Source organism: Oncorhynchus clarkii, unplaced genomic scaffold, assembly GCF_045791955.1.
Source record: "Oncorhynchus clarkii lewisi isolate Uvic-CL-2024 unplaced genomic scaffold, UVic_Ocla_1.0 unplaced_contig_9663_pilon_pilon, whole genome shotgun sequence".
Taxonomy (NCBI): domain Eukaryota; kingdom Metazoa; phylum Chordata; class Actinopteri; order Salmoniformes; family Salmonidae; genus Oncorhynchus; species Oncorhynchus clarkii.
Window position 1 is genome coordinate 25,681 of NW_027258271.1, and position 15,259 is coordinate 40,939.

Sequence of the window (15,259 nt, forward strand, 5' to 3'; positions counted from 1 at the left end):
AGGTGATGTAGCTGGATGATTACAGCTGCCACAGGTGACATGTGCAGGAACGTGAAGTGGATATCGTTAGACCTGCTCTTACAAGAGACAAGCGGCTGTTTGTTGCTTCAACTCAACTGAATCTATAAACAAAACAGACTTCATAAACATTTAATAAACGGGCGCCAGCAGGTTCTTTAGATCGGTAGGGCTGAAAAAGTTGGTAGTATCGTATGAAATGGTATCATGGTATCAAATGGAAATGGTATCAATGGTATCATATGAAATGGTATCATATGAAATGGTATCATGGTATCATATGAAATGGTATCATGGTATCATATGAAATGGTATCATGGTATCATATGAAATGGTATCATGGTATCATATGAAATGGTATCATGGTATCATGAAATGGTATCATGGTATCATATGAAATGGTATCATGGTATCATATGAAATGGTATCATATGAAATGGTATCATATGAAATGGTATCATATGAAATGGTATCATGGTATCATATGAAATGGTATCATGGTATCACATGAAATGGTATCATGGTATCATATGAAATGGTATCATGGTATCATATGAAATGGTATCATGGTATCATATGAAATGGTATCATATGAAATGGTATCATGGTATCATATGAAATGGTATCATGGTATCATATGAAATGGTATAATGGTATCATATGAAATGGTATCATATGAAATGGTATCATGGTATCATATGAAATGGTATCATGGTATCATATGAAATGGTATCATGGTATCATATGAAATGGTATCATATGAAACAATGCTATAGTATTCTAAAATGCATCATAAGTATCCCGACCGCAGGTCCTTAGATTTTGGCAGCTACCTGTGGAATGGCATCACTTGGAACAAAATGGAATATAACATTGAAGATAAAGTTTGTGTGTACAGCATCTAAAAGACTTGCGTCACCATACAGAGAGATTTCCCATTTCACATTCTGGGTAACTACAGAGTTGACCCTACCGAGGGGGGGGGGGGGGGGGGGGGACGACGACAACAACAACAACACAATAAAAACAAGATGAATCAAAAACAACTATCACATTATGTCCCTCAGAATGGATCTAAACTGGCCAATGGAGATCAGCGAGTCCAGCTTCAAGGTGGCCTAAAGGCTATTCCACGAGCATGGGGAATAAAAACAAGTATTTCCCCCCCCCCCCCCCCCCCCCACCCCCCAGCTCAGTGGAGACCCGCAGGACACCCAGAACCAGCCAGGGGGAGGGCTGGATCTCCAATTAATATGGGAGCTGAGGTAGTGGGGGGGGGGGGAAGTCTCTGAAGAACTGCTTCACATACAAAATGCCCTTCTGGAAGTCAGACTGCCAGCCAACAGAACTATACAAAAATGCAGTGATGTGAATGAAGAAAAAAAAAAAACTGTCCCCAGTGGTAAACCACAGTGCTGAGTGATGGACTGAAGTCTGAAGGTTTTAAAAACAGAGACTACAAAATGCATGGAGATTAGATCAACTACTGGGAGAAGAGTTTGCTTCAACAATCTTCCTTCTACTTTTCCAAAGTGAGGCAGGAATTCTTTCTACAAAAAAAAAGAAACCAAACTATATGCTCAGCATTTCAATGTGCGTTTTTAAAAAAGAGAGAGAGAGCTTATCGTCAATCAAAAATAACCAAGTCATTATAAACATTTAAAAGATGGGTAACTTGCTCAATTTGGAGTCCATTTAAAATGTGCAAAATACGCAGGTACCCCGGGTCAGTATTACGAAACCTAGAGAATGACACAACTGTGGTTTTATTAACATGTAGCACGAGTTTCAGATCAGGAAGACATTTTTTAAATGGCTACAGAGTCAACTCTACCCAAGTCCAGGATATAATAATGACTACAGAGTCAACTCTACCCAAGTCCAGGATATAGTAATGACTACAGAGTCAACCCTACCCAAGTCCAGGATATAGTAATGACTACAGAGTCAACCCTACCAAGTCCAGGATATAGTAACGACTACAGAGTCAACCCTACCCAAGTCCAGGATATAGTAACGACTACAGAGTCAACTCTACCCAAGTCCAGGATGTAATAATGACTACAGAATCAACTCTACCCAAGTCCAGGATGTAATAATGACTACAGAATCAACTCTACCCAAGTCCAGGATATAGTAATGACTACAGAGTCAACCCTACCCAAGTCCAGGATATAGTAACGACTACAGTCAACCTTACCCAAGTCCAGGATATAATAATGACTACAGAGTCAATCCTACCCAAGTCCAGGATATAATAATGACTACAGAGTCAACCCTACCCAAGTCCAGGATATAGTAACGACTACAGAATCAACTCTACCCAAGTCTAGGATGTAATAACGACTACAGAATCAACTCTACCCAAGTCCAGGATATAGTAACGACTACAGAATCAACTCTACCCAAGTCTAGGATATAATAACGACTACAGAATCAACTCTACCCAAGTCCAGGATATAGTAACGACTACAGAATCAACTCTACCCAAGTCTAGGATATAATAATGACTACAGAGTCAACCCTACCCAAGTCCAGGATATAGTAACGACTACAGAATCAACTCTACCCAAGTCTAGGATGTAATAACGACTACAGAGTCAACCCTACCCAAGTCCAGGATATAGTAACGACTACAGAATCAACTCTACCCAAGTCTAGGATGTAATAACGACTACAGAATCAACTCTACCCAAGTCCAGGATATAGTAACGACTACAGAATCAACTCTACCCAAGTCTAGGATATAATAATGACTACAGAGTCAACCCTACCCAAGTCCAGGATATAGTAACGACTACAGAATCAACTCTACCCAAGTCTAGGATGTAATAACGACTACAGAGTCAACCCTACCCAAGTCCAGGATATAGTAACGACTACAGAATCAACTCTACCCAAGTCTAGGATGTAATAACGACTACAGTCAACTATATTAGAAGACTTGACGAAAATGAAGTCTTATATACCAGACATACCTAAATCTATCAGGGCCTGGGACCAGTCTCATCGATAATGGTGCTGGTCCAGTGAGCAACGGTTAGGTACTGTAGGTTCAGACCTCAGCAGCATCATTTAAAATTAGCATATATATCCGATGAATTACAGGCCTGAAGGAGGGCAGTCCTGGTAGTTAATTTGTGCCTCACAGGGGGACTGTCAAGTGGATTTAAAAGGTAGGTCCAACGGTCCAGCCCCCCTCACCCCAGCAAACACACATCATTCATATGAAAAACCCAGCTGAACAACCAGCCCTGATGACAACCAGTAGACAAGCCCAGTAAGATACAGGAAGTGTAAACAACCAGCCCTGATGACAACCAGTAGACAAGCCCAGTAAGATACAGGAAGTGTAAACAACCAGCCCTGATGACAACCAGTAGACAAGCCCAGTAAGATACAGGAAGTGTAAACAACCAGCCCTGATGACAACCAGTGGACAAGCCCAGTAAGATACAGGACGTGTAAACAACTAGCCCTGATGACAACCAGTAGACAAGCCCAGTAAGATACAGGAAGTGTAAACAACCAGCCCTGATGACAACCAGGAGACAAGCCCAGTAAGATACAGAACGTGTAAACAACCAGCCCTGATGACAACCAGTAGACAAGCCCAGTAAGATACAGAACGTGTAAACAACCAGCCCTGATGACAACCAGTAGACAAGCCCAGTAAGATACAGGAAGTGTAAACAACCAGCCCTGATGACAACCAGTAGACAAGCCCAGTAAGATACAGAACGTGTAAACAACTAGCCCTGATGACAACCAGTAGACAAGCCCAGTAAGATACAGGAAGTGTAAACAACCAGCCCTGATGACAACCAGTAGACAAGCCCAGTAAGATACAGAACGTGTAAACAACCAGCCCTGATGACAACCAGTAGACAAGCCCAGTAAGATACAGGAAGTGTAAACAACCAGCCCTGATGACAACCAGTAGACAAGCCCAGTAAGATACAGAACGTGTAAACAACCAGCCCTGATGACAACCAGTAGACAAGCCCAGTAAGATACAGGAAGTGTAAACAACCAGCCCTGATGACAACCAGTAGACAAGCCATGACCCAGTAAGATACAGGAAGTGTAATTCTCTGAACGTTGTACTGTACCTTCTGGAGCCTTTGGAATAGGTGAAGGTGAAGGTGGCGTCAGAGTATCTGAAATCTGAAATAAATAACAGGGGAAACAGAACCGGTCAGAACAGAAACCAAAGAGGAGGGTTATTAACCAAGCCACTGCTATGCCAGACCACAGGGAGAAGAAGGGGGGGGGGGGGGGGGGGAAGTCCCCTTTCAACAAATGCAGTTTCCATGGAAACATTGAAAGGGGGTGCCCACTGATGGACAAAATATATAAAAAGGAGGTAAAAAAATTGTTGGCTCAACAAAAATATAAATCACAACATGCAACAATTTCAAAGTTTTTACTAAGAGTTACGGTTCATATAAATGAATGAATTAGGCCCTAATCTATGGATGTCACATGACTACGAATACAGATATGCATTACGGGTCAAAGTTACCTTTAAAAATATATTTTTAAAAAGGGGTGTGGTCAGTATCTGATGTGACCACCATTTTGTTTTTATTTAACTATGCTATGGAGCACAACACCTTTATTTAACTATGCCTCATGCAGCACAACACATCTCATTCATATAGAGTTGATCAGGCTGTGGAATGTTGTCCCACTCCTCAAATGACTGAAGACGCTAGATATTGGCGGAAACTCCAGAGCATCCCAAACATGCTCAACAGGTGACATATCTGGTGAGTATGCAGGCCATAGAAGAACTGGGACATTTTCAGCTTCCAGGAATTGTGTACAGACCCTTGCGTTACATGGGGCCGTGCATTATGCTGAAACATGAGGTGATGGCGGTGGCTGAATGGCAGGACAACGGGCCTCAGGATCTCGTCACGGTATCTCTGTGCATTCAAATTGCCGTCGATAAAATGCAACTGTTTGTTGTCCGTAGCTTCTGCCTGCCCATACCATAACCCCACCATGGGGCACTCTGTTCACAACGTTGACGTCACCCACATGATGTCATACACGCTGTCTGCCATCTTCCCGGTACAGTTGAAACCAGGATTCATCTGTAAAGAGGACACTTCTCCAGCGAGGCCAGTGGCCATCGAAGGTGAGCATTGGCCCACTGAAGTTGGTTACGACGCCGAACTGTTGGACATACTGACAAATTCTCTAAAAAGACATTAGAGGCAGCTTATGATAGATAAATTAACATTTAATTCTCTGGTGGACATTCTTGCTGTCAGCCTGCCAATATGCACGCTCCCGCAACTTGTCCCCAGCACAAGGTGCACCTGTATAATGATCATGCTGTTTAATCAGCTTCTTGATATGCTACAACTGTCAGGTGGATGGATTATCTTGGCAAGGGATAAATACTCACTAACGTGGATGTAAAAATAATTTGTGCACAACATTTGAGAGAATTACGATTTTAGTGCATATGAAACATTTCTGGGATATTTTATTTCAGCTCATGAAACATGGGACCAACACTTTACATGTTGCGTTAATATGTTTGTCAGTATAAGTTTACACAACCGTTAGCCTACGTCCGGTACAACTAACGTCGATAGGCGAATAGACTAGCTACGGCTGGTGTCATCAATATTATGGCTGTCCATCAATCTGTAGGGATGTTGAACCAAAGCCGTGTCATCATGACAAGCATATTAATGTTGATTTTCTACTCCATTCTATTTTAAAATGTTTCAAATAATTAGTCCCATTTAAAAAATAAAAAAACTTTCCGTACCATGGTCTAATGTTTTGCCACGCCAAAATGTAATGATAACTCAAGACACTTTATAGGCTTCACCAATTTAATCACCGCACACACCTATCAAATAAAATGTCGGTCAATAATTAGATTAATTTGTGATGTTGACAACTGTGTCTAGAAGATGCTTTTTATGTTTTTTTTGCTATCGAGGACAAGGACGAAACGGATGAGTGTGTGTGTGTGTGTGTGTGTGAATCAACATACGGCTTTATTAACCTGGGTGGAACACGTACCGTTCCACTACTGTACACAGACACACTCACCAGAGAAAAGGCAGTCTTTCTCTGCCTTGCACCTTTGAATTACGATGTTGACGTCTTTTTGTATTCTCTCTTGTCTTGAACACATCCCCATGAAATAAACCCCACGGGAATGGCTTCTCTTCTCTAATAAAGGCAAAATAAGATCCCATCAAAGGACTGATGTATTTCCAGTAAACTGAATGTTCGATGGAGCTGAGCTGGCTGGTTGATTCTGCTTTGGTTATAATTCCAGGTGTCCGATCTTCGTACCGTTTCGTTTCAGCTCGTAGCGGATATCATCTCGAATAACAACCGATGATGATACTATTATACAGCAGTAGTCGGCAGTAGTAGTAGTTCCGCACTTCGATGGATTTCATTAAAATAGCCTGTTCTACTTTTACTCCTAAAGCCCCAGTCTGCACTCTTAATCGCTATTCCACTGCTAAACCCAATAATGGCGATCTGTAAAGCTAAGATCAAAGATTGTTATTAACCAAGATAGACCTGAGCCTGTCGTTTCCAATGAAGGCAAATGAATCATAACGGGCCGAACAAGCGCCAGTTAGTGAGATCCTCTGGCATTTATTTGGATTTTTCCGATGGGGAACGCCTACTCTGTGATGTTGGCGTGTGCATTCAATTAAAATGGAGAGAAAGAAAAACGCTTCTGGCAAAGGGTAAAGTCTGCAAAAAGCATTCCACTCGGTTTGTTATAGATTCAAATTCTGTAAATCGATAACCGGTAAGAGATCAAATGTTTCAGTGATGAGAAAATGTGCAGAATTTCGGCCAAAATAAGATCTCGCGATATGTTCTTCAACTAACCGGACACTGGGCTTCTATTTATCACCATATTTGGAAACGCCAACCGGATGATTCATATTTATATATCCGGTGAAATTTCTGGCTCATTGTTCCATCTGTGCTAAAACTATGAGCCGACTGCTAGTCTTAAAGTGAAACCAACATCGCTTTAACTCCAACTAAGGTCGTCGCTAGTTACCACAGCCACAAAGTCATAAACCCCGCCTATTTCCACCACTTCTCTTTTTAAAACCAGATTTGAAACCTAACCTTAACCACACTGCTAACCTTATGCCTAATCATCATCTTACATTTAGACCATAAAGCAAGTTTTATGAGACTCGAAATCGAGCTCAGGTGCATTCTGTTTCCATTGATCATCCTTGAGCTGTTTCTACAACTTGATTGGAGTCAACCTGTGGTAAATTCAATAGGCTGGACATGATTTGGAAAGGCAGACACCTGTCTATACAAGGTCCCACAGTTGACAGTGCATGGCTGCATTCCAAACACTTAAAAGACCATCCCCTCAGCCCTCAAGTGAAGTGGACACTTGCAGAACGAGGGAGGAAGGAATGATTTTTATAGATGGACTGCACTTGCCCGGAAAGTCATCACTCGTTCATCCCGTGATGATTGTGTTTCCAGCCGCCGGGAGCTTGTGGGTGCTTGATATGGGCTACAGTCAATTACGAGTGCATGTCTACTTATATTAAATATATAATTATTAATATACGCCTACAGTATGATAGCTGGCTAATTAATTAGCTAACTAACGTTAGCCTGCCTACTGTATGATAGCTAGCTAATTAATTAGCTAACTAACGTTAGCCTGCCTACTGTATGATAGCTAGCTAATTAATTAGCTAACTAATGTTAGCCTGCCTACTGTATGATAGCTAGCAAAATTAATTAGCTAACTAACGTTAGCCTGCCTACTGTATGATAGCTAGCTAATTAATTAGCTACCTAACGTTAGCCTGCCCACTGTATGATAGCTAGAAAATTAATTAGCTAACTAACGTTAGCCTGCCTACTGTATGATAGCTAGCTAATTAATTAGCTAACTAATGTTAGCCTGCCTACTGTATGATAGCTAGCTAATTAATTAGCTAACTAACGTTAGCCTGCCTACTGTATGATAGCTAGCTAATTAATTAGCTACCTAACGTTAGCCTGCCCACTGTATGATAGCTAGAAAATTAATTAGCTAACTAACGTTAGCCTGCCTACTGTATGATAGCTAGCTGATTAATTAGCTAACTAACGTTAGCCTGCCTACTGTATGATAGCTGGCTAATTAATTAGCTAACTAACGTTAGCCTGCCTACTGTATGATAGCTAGCAAAATTAATTAGCTAACTAACGTTAGCCTGTCTACTGTATGATAGCTAGCAAAATTAATTAGCTAACTAACGTTAGCCTGCCTACTGTATGATAGCTAGCTAATTAATTAGCTACCTAACGTTAGCCTGCACACTGTATGATAGCTAGAAAATTAATTAGCTAACTAACGTTAGCCTGCCTACTGTATGATAGCTAGCAAAATTAATTAGCTAACTAACGTTAGCCTGCCTACTGTATGATAGCTAGCTAATTAATTAGCTACCTAACGTTAGCCTGCCCACTGTATGATAGCTAGATAATTAATTAGCTAACTAATGTTAGCCTGCCTACTGTATGATAGCTCGCAAAATAATTAGCTAACTAACGTTAACCTGCCTACTGTATGATAGCTAGCTAATTAATTAGCTGGAACTTCTGAAGAAGGAAAATGTTTTATTCGTACAATCTCCAAAAGATAACCAAACAAAAACATATTTACTTTTTGCGAGACGTGTATGTGCCGTCATGTGCATTAGTAGCACAATTTTCACTTACACTTGTATGTCGACTTATCCATATTGAAGTTGAGGTTCAAAGTTTCGGCTGACTTTTCTTAGCGAATGTACAAACAATGCGAATTGAATTATGGGGCGTTTCAGGCCACGGAGTGAAAATAATTGTACACTCGCAAGCTAGATCAAAAAACGAGGGTTGAGGGGCTTACGTTACAAACTTCCCTTGTTTTCCTTTGGACCGACATCCAAGATGGTGACAGGGATTCCCCTGATGTGGGTCACCTTGGGGTCATGATAAGGGCTGCAACAAATGATTGATGTATTATAATAATTGATTATGCTTGTGTTGTATTAATAGAAGGGGAATGGTTATAAGACCCTCCCACACTACATTTATAGGGTCCTGGACTACAGATTAACAATTTAAGCAGTATAAGGTTTAATATTGTTCCACAGTTATTTTCTAGTCTCTGCCTCTTATAAGAAACGGTCTGGGGGATGTGTGTGCAGTCAAAACAGGGTGTCTGTGAGAAAGCGCCTCAAGGCTAAAAGCGATACATAGACACAGACCTCTGCAGGGGAGTAAATAGATAAGAGATAAATCAAACATACCACTCACTGTAAGCCACACGGGAATATAACATTACTGCTGAGCCCTTAGAAAACACTGGACTATTGCTTTCTCATGCGAGTATGTATAACTGTATATGCACGGGCTTCGTCTCATGAGTAGAAGGTGTTGATGTAGGCAGTTACATCACTCGACTGCAAGTATATTAAAGCAACTTTGACCTTTTTTATTTTGCAGAATTTACTCTGAAACATACGTGCTGTGTTTCTGTTGTCAACTTCTGTCTGCAATTGCATTAATAAAGGTTTGATTGATTTACTTAAAGAATATATTATCTGACTGCTGATTTCACCAATAAGCCAATGATTGACAAGGAACAAGGACCCTACCCCAACACCCCCAAGGGCATAAGGCGAGGGTGTGTCTTTAATAAGTTTGAAATGCAGCCCATGTCAGAGCAAAAACCAAACCGTGATGTCGAATGAATTGTCCATAGAGCTCAGAGACAGATCTGGGGAAGGGTACCAAAACATTTCTGCCATATTGAAGGTCCCCAAGAACACAGTGGCCTCAATCATTCTTAATTTGAAGAAGTTTGGAACCACCAAGACTCTTCCTAGAGGTGGCCGCCCGGCTAAACCGAGCAATCGGGGAGAAGGGCCTTGGTCAGGGAGGTGACCAAGAACCTGATGGTCACTCTGACAGAGCTCCAGAGTTCCTTTGTGGAGATGGGAGAATCTTCCAGAAGAACAACCATCTCTGCAGCATCAGGCCTTCACGGTAGAGTGGCCAGACGGAAGCCACTCCTCTGTAAAAGGCAAATGACAGCCTGCTTGGAGTTTGCCAAAAGGCATCTAAAGACTCTAAGACCATGAGAAACAAGATTCTCTGGTCTGATGAAACCAAGATGGAACTCTTTGGTCTGAATGCCAAGCGTCACGTCACGCGTCAACATAATATATTACATTTTTTAATGTCCCGTTGGTAGGATAGTTTCGAGTGGAGATCATCCAGTTTATTTTCCAGTGATGGCACGTTGACAGGGATTTGGTTCTTCGTCCAGTTCGAGGTGAGTAATCGCTGTTCTGAATCCAGAAGCTCTTTTCGGTCATAAGAGGCGGTAGCAGCAACGTTATGTACAAAATAAGTTAAAAACAATGCAGAAAAACACACAGTAGAACAGTCGGTTAGGAGCCCGTAAAACGGCAGCCGCCCCCTTCGGCGCCATTATTAATCTCAGTCAAATTGTCTACAGTATTGAATTAACTGGCAGGGGTTCATTCTATAGGCTAAAGGACTCCTGATATCATTTTTGTCTTAATCTGTTGTTGTCTAGCACTGTCTTTTTGCAAGCTAGCTAGGACAATCTACTTTATGAACTGCTGACTGTCTTCCCAGAATCCTACATGGTGTGTGAACTGCTGACTGTCTTCCCAGTAGCCTACTTGGTGTGTGAACTGCTGACTGTCTTCCCAGTACCCTACTTGGTGTGAACTGCTAACTGCTCATAACTTGCAGCTGATTGTTGACACATCAACCAGGATCAAGGGGCAGTGCAATTTGTGATTGTTGTTGTTTTAATAATTAGTAGCTTTTATGGAGGGGGAGTGGTTTCATCTCTGCAAGGCAATTAGAAATTAGTGTTAGTATTTACTACTGTCTAAATTTAGTCGCACTCTTCTCTCTCTCCCACTACTCTCTCCTCTTCTATCCTATTATCGCTCCCTTTTGCTAAATCCTTCTCGCTCCGGTCTCCTGATTCTGCCTCTTCGACCCTACTCTCCTCCCTTTCTACATCCTATGACTTGCACTGTACCCTTTCTTCCCGGCTGACTGGGCCCTCCCCTCCTGCTCCGTGGCCGAGTGACTCATGGGGAGCTTACCAAACAGGGCTGTGGTCAGCTGAGCAAAAATGGAGGAAAACTAAACTTCTGGAGGCCTTTTCATCCTTTCACTCCCACCTCTCTCTACCTTCTCTTCCTCTGTATCCACTGTTAAAGCCACTTTCTTTCGCTCTAAATTTCAAGCTTCTGCCTCTAAACCTAGGAAACTCTTTTCCACCTTCTTCTCCCTCCTTAATCCTCCACCCCCGCCTCCTCCCTCTCTGCGGATTACTTTGTCAACCCCTTTGAAAAGAAGGTTGACGACATCCACTCCTCATTCACTCAAGTCTATTGAGTCCACGGGTCCCACTCACACAGAACAACTCAAACAAGTGACTCGCCCCTGCCGTTTCATGCTCTACAACAGCCGTAGAGTATCACCTTTCCTCACACACGAAGCGGCGCAATTCCTAATCCAGGCACTTGTCATCTCCAGTCTAGACTACTGCATCTCGCTGATTTGCTGGTTTCTCCGCTTCTACCATCAAACCCCTGTAACTTATCCAGAACACCACAGCCCGCCTGGTGTTCAACCTTCCTAAGTTTTCCCTAAGTCACCCTGTTCCTCCGCACACTTCACTGGCTTCCAGTCAAAGCTGGTATTCACTACAAGACCATGGTACTTGCCTACAGAGCAGCAAGAAGAACTTCCCCTCCCTACTTTAAGGCTGTGCTCAAACCCTTACACCTTAACCCAAGTACTCCACTCTGCCACCTCTGGTCTCTTGGCCCTTCCATCCCTCCTAAATTTCAGTCACTATGGATTTGATTTTACCATTATTTAACTAGGCAAGTCAGTTAAGAAATTCTTATTTACCAAGACGGCCTACCCCGGCCAAACCAGAACCAGGACGACGCTGGGCCAATTGTGCGCCACAATCACGGCTAGTTGTGATACAGCCTGGAATCGAACCAGTAATGACACCCCGAGCACCGAGATGCAGTGCCTTAGACCGTTGCGCTACTCGGGAGCCCAAGAGGATAAGAGGATCTGCTAAATTAAATCGGTTTCTAAAGTCCAGGCTCTGTCTTGGTTAAATAAAGGCTGAATGACCTGAAGGCTGAATGACCTGAAGGCTGAATGACGTGAAGGCTGAATGACGTGAAGGCTGAATGACGTGAAGGCTGAATGACCTGAAGGCTGAATGACGTGAAGGCTGAATGACCTGAAGGCTGAATGACCTGAAGGCTGAATGACTTGAAGGCTGAATGACTTGAAGGCTGAATGACTTGAAGGCTGAATGACGTGAAGGCTGAATGACGTGAAGGCTGAATGACGTGAAGGCTGAATGACGTGAATGTTGAGGAGTTATTGGACTGAGTAGAGAGAGAGAGCTGTTGGTTTGGCGTAGTGTGCACGGCATTCGCCCTGAGGAGCGTGTTAGCTGTCCGATGCCACCTGTGTCAGTTCCTCGTACTCAGCCTGAAACTTGTGTTAGAGTTCCGGAAGATTTGATGCCGGCTATACACACCAGGTCTCCAGTACACCTTCACAACCCGGTGTGTCCTGTTCCTTGCACTCACCCTGAGGTGCGTGTCCCCAGCCCGGTACAACCAGTGCCGGCACCCCGCACCAGGCTTTCTCTCCGTTCTTTGGCAACAGGTGCTCCCGCCTGTCCAGCGCTGCTAGAGCCTTCATACTCTCCAGCGCTGCCGGAGTCTCCCGCCTGTCTGGCGCTGCCAGAGCTTCCGCCCCTCAGTCCAGAGGCGCCAGAGCCCCTCAGTCCAGAGGCGCCAGAGCCCCTCTGTCCAGCGCTGCCAGAGCCCCTCAGTCCAGAGGCGTCAGAGCCCCTCAGTCCAGAGGCGCCAGAGCCCCTCAGTCCAGAGGTGCCAGAGCTCCTCTGCCCAGCGCCGCCTGAGCTGCCCGTCTGCCCAGCGCCGTCTGCCCAGCGCCGCCTGAGCTGCCCGTCTGCCCAGCGCCGCCTGAGCTGCCGGTCTGCCAAGCGCCATCTGAGCCGCCCGCCTGTCCAGAGCTGCTAGAGTCTCCCACTTGTCCAGAGCTGCTAGAGTCTCCCGCTTGTCCGGAGCTGCTAGAGTCTCCCGCTTGTCCGGAGCGGCTAGAGTCTCCTGCCTGTCCGGAGCTGCTAGAGTCTCCCACCTGTCAGGAGCTGATAGAGTCTCCCGCCTGTCCGGAGTTGCTAGAGCCGCCAGTCTGCAAGGAGCCGCCAGAGCCGCCAGTCTGCAAGGAGCCGCCAGAGCCGCCAGTCTGCAAGGAGCCGCCAGAGCTGCCAGTCAGCAAGGAGCCGCCAGTGCCGCCATTCAGCCAGGATCCGCCAGAGCCGCCATTCAGCCATGAGCCGCCAGAGCCGCCATTCAGCCAGGATCCGCCAGAGCCGCCATTCAGCCATGATCCGCCAGAGCCGCCATTCAGCCAGGATCCGCCAGAGCCGCCATTCAGCCAGGATCCGCCAGAGCCGCCATTCAGCCAGGATCCGCCAGAGCCGCCATTCAGCCAGCACCTGCCAGAGCCGCCATTCAGCCAGCACCTGCCAGAGCCGCCATTCAGCCAGGACCTGCCAGAGCCGCCAGTCAGCCAGGAGCTGCCAGAGCCGTCAACCAGCCTGAGCTACCTCTCAGTCCTGAGCTACCCCACAGTCCTGAGCTACCCCTCGGTCATGAGCTACCTCAGTCCCAAGCTACCCCTCAGTCCTGAGCTACCCCTCGGTCATGAGCTACCTCAGTCCCGAGCTGCCCCTCAGTCCGGAGCTGCCCCTCAGTCCAGTGGGGCCCTTTGTTAGGGTTCCTAGGCCAAGGTCGGCGGTGAGGGTCGCCACTCAAAGGACGCTAGGGAGGTGGACAAAGACAATGATGGAGTGGGGTCCACTTCCAGCGCCAGAGCCACCACCGCGGACAGATGCCCACCCAGACCCTGCCCTATATGTTTAGGTTGTGCGGTCGGAGTCCGCACCTTGGAGGGGGGGGGGGGGGGGGGGGGTACTGTCACGTTCTGACCATAGTTCTTTTGTGTTTTCCTTGTTTTAGTGTTGGTCAGGACGTGAGCTGGGTGGGCATTCTATGATTTGTGTGTCTAGGTTGTTTTTCTGTGTTCGGCCTAGTATGGTTCTCAATCAGAGGCAGGTGTCGTTAGTTGTCTCTGATTGAGAATCATACTTAGGTAGCCTGGGTTTCACTGTGTTTTTGTGGATGATTGTTTCAGTGTCTGTGTTTTGCACCACACGGTACTGTTTTCGGTTTTGGTTATTCACATTACGTTTATTGTTTTTGTATGGCGTGTTCAGTTTATGTGTTTAAATAAATACCATGGACACTTACCACGCTGCGCTTTGGTCCTCTCCTTCAACGGAAGAAAACCATTACACAGACAGTGCACAGTTAAATTAGACAATTGAACACGCTTTAATGACACTGAAAATGTGTACATTACCGATTCAGATTTGTACAAAAATATTCCCAAGTACAGATTATTATTAGTTTTTTACAGAAATACCACATCCAAGAAACTAGTAATTTAACTCTGGGCCCATATTCACAAAGCGTCTTAGAATATAAGCGCTGATCTAGGATCAGATCGATCCGGTCCATATACTGTAATCTTACTTATTATGATGTAAAAGCATACACTGATTCTAGATCAGCACTCCTACTGTGAGATGCTTTAAGACTACAGGTCCTGGTGCTGTGTGAAAGGTGACACCGACTAGGATTCAAATCCAGGTCAGCGGTCACAAGACTGTATTAGCCATTTATGAGACACTTCCTGAATAGGGCCTTTATCATAGCACCACAGTAGGGTAAGGCAACCCCCCCCCCCCCCCCCCCCCCCCCGCAAGCACCTCATGTTTGGATTTAACCAACCTAGAAGACCAGGTGTGATGAATTTAGGCAATCACTGAACTGATCAATTAGTTCAGTTGGTCAGATGTGGCGCGTAGTTGGAACCATATCCTGCTGTACCTGAGGCCCTTTAGGAACAGGGTTGCCTACCCTGCACCACAGGGACTATGTTCCCTGCCACACACACGCAACGTATTAATCTACTCTAATTTAGTTCAAAATGGCATCCTATTCCCTATGTAGTGCACTACTTTTGACCACTCATGTAAGTGAGCAAACTTGGA

At 44.7% G+C, this 15,259-nt stretch overlaps 1 long non-coding RNA gene across 1 annotated transcript in view; it reads right to left on the reverse strand.

Moving 5' to 3' along the window:
* Positions 1-6,461, reverse strand: part of LOC139396415 (uncharacterized) — a 28,017-nt gene extending 21,556 nt beyond the window's left edge. The window contains exons 1-2 of the long non-coding RNA XR_011630755.1: positions 6,100-6,461; positions 4,131-4,185 (exon numbers count right to left, since the gene is read on the reverse strand). This is a non-coding gene — a long non-coding RNA (uncharacterized lncRNA). The remainder of the gene's footprint in view (positions 1-4,130; positions 4,186-6,099) is intronic.
* Between the last annotated feature and the right edge of the window lie 8,798 nt (positions 6,462-15,259).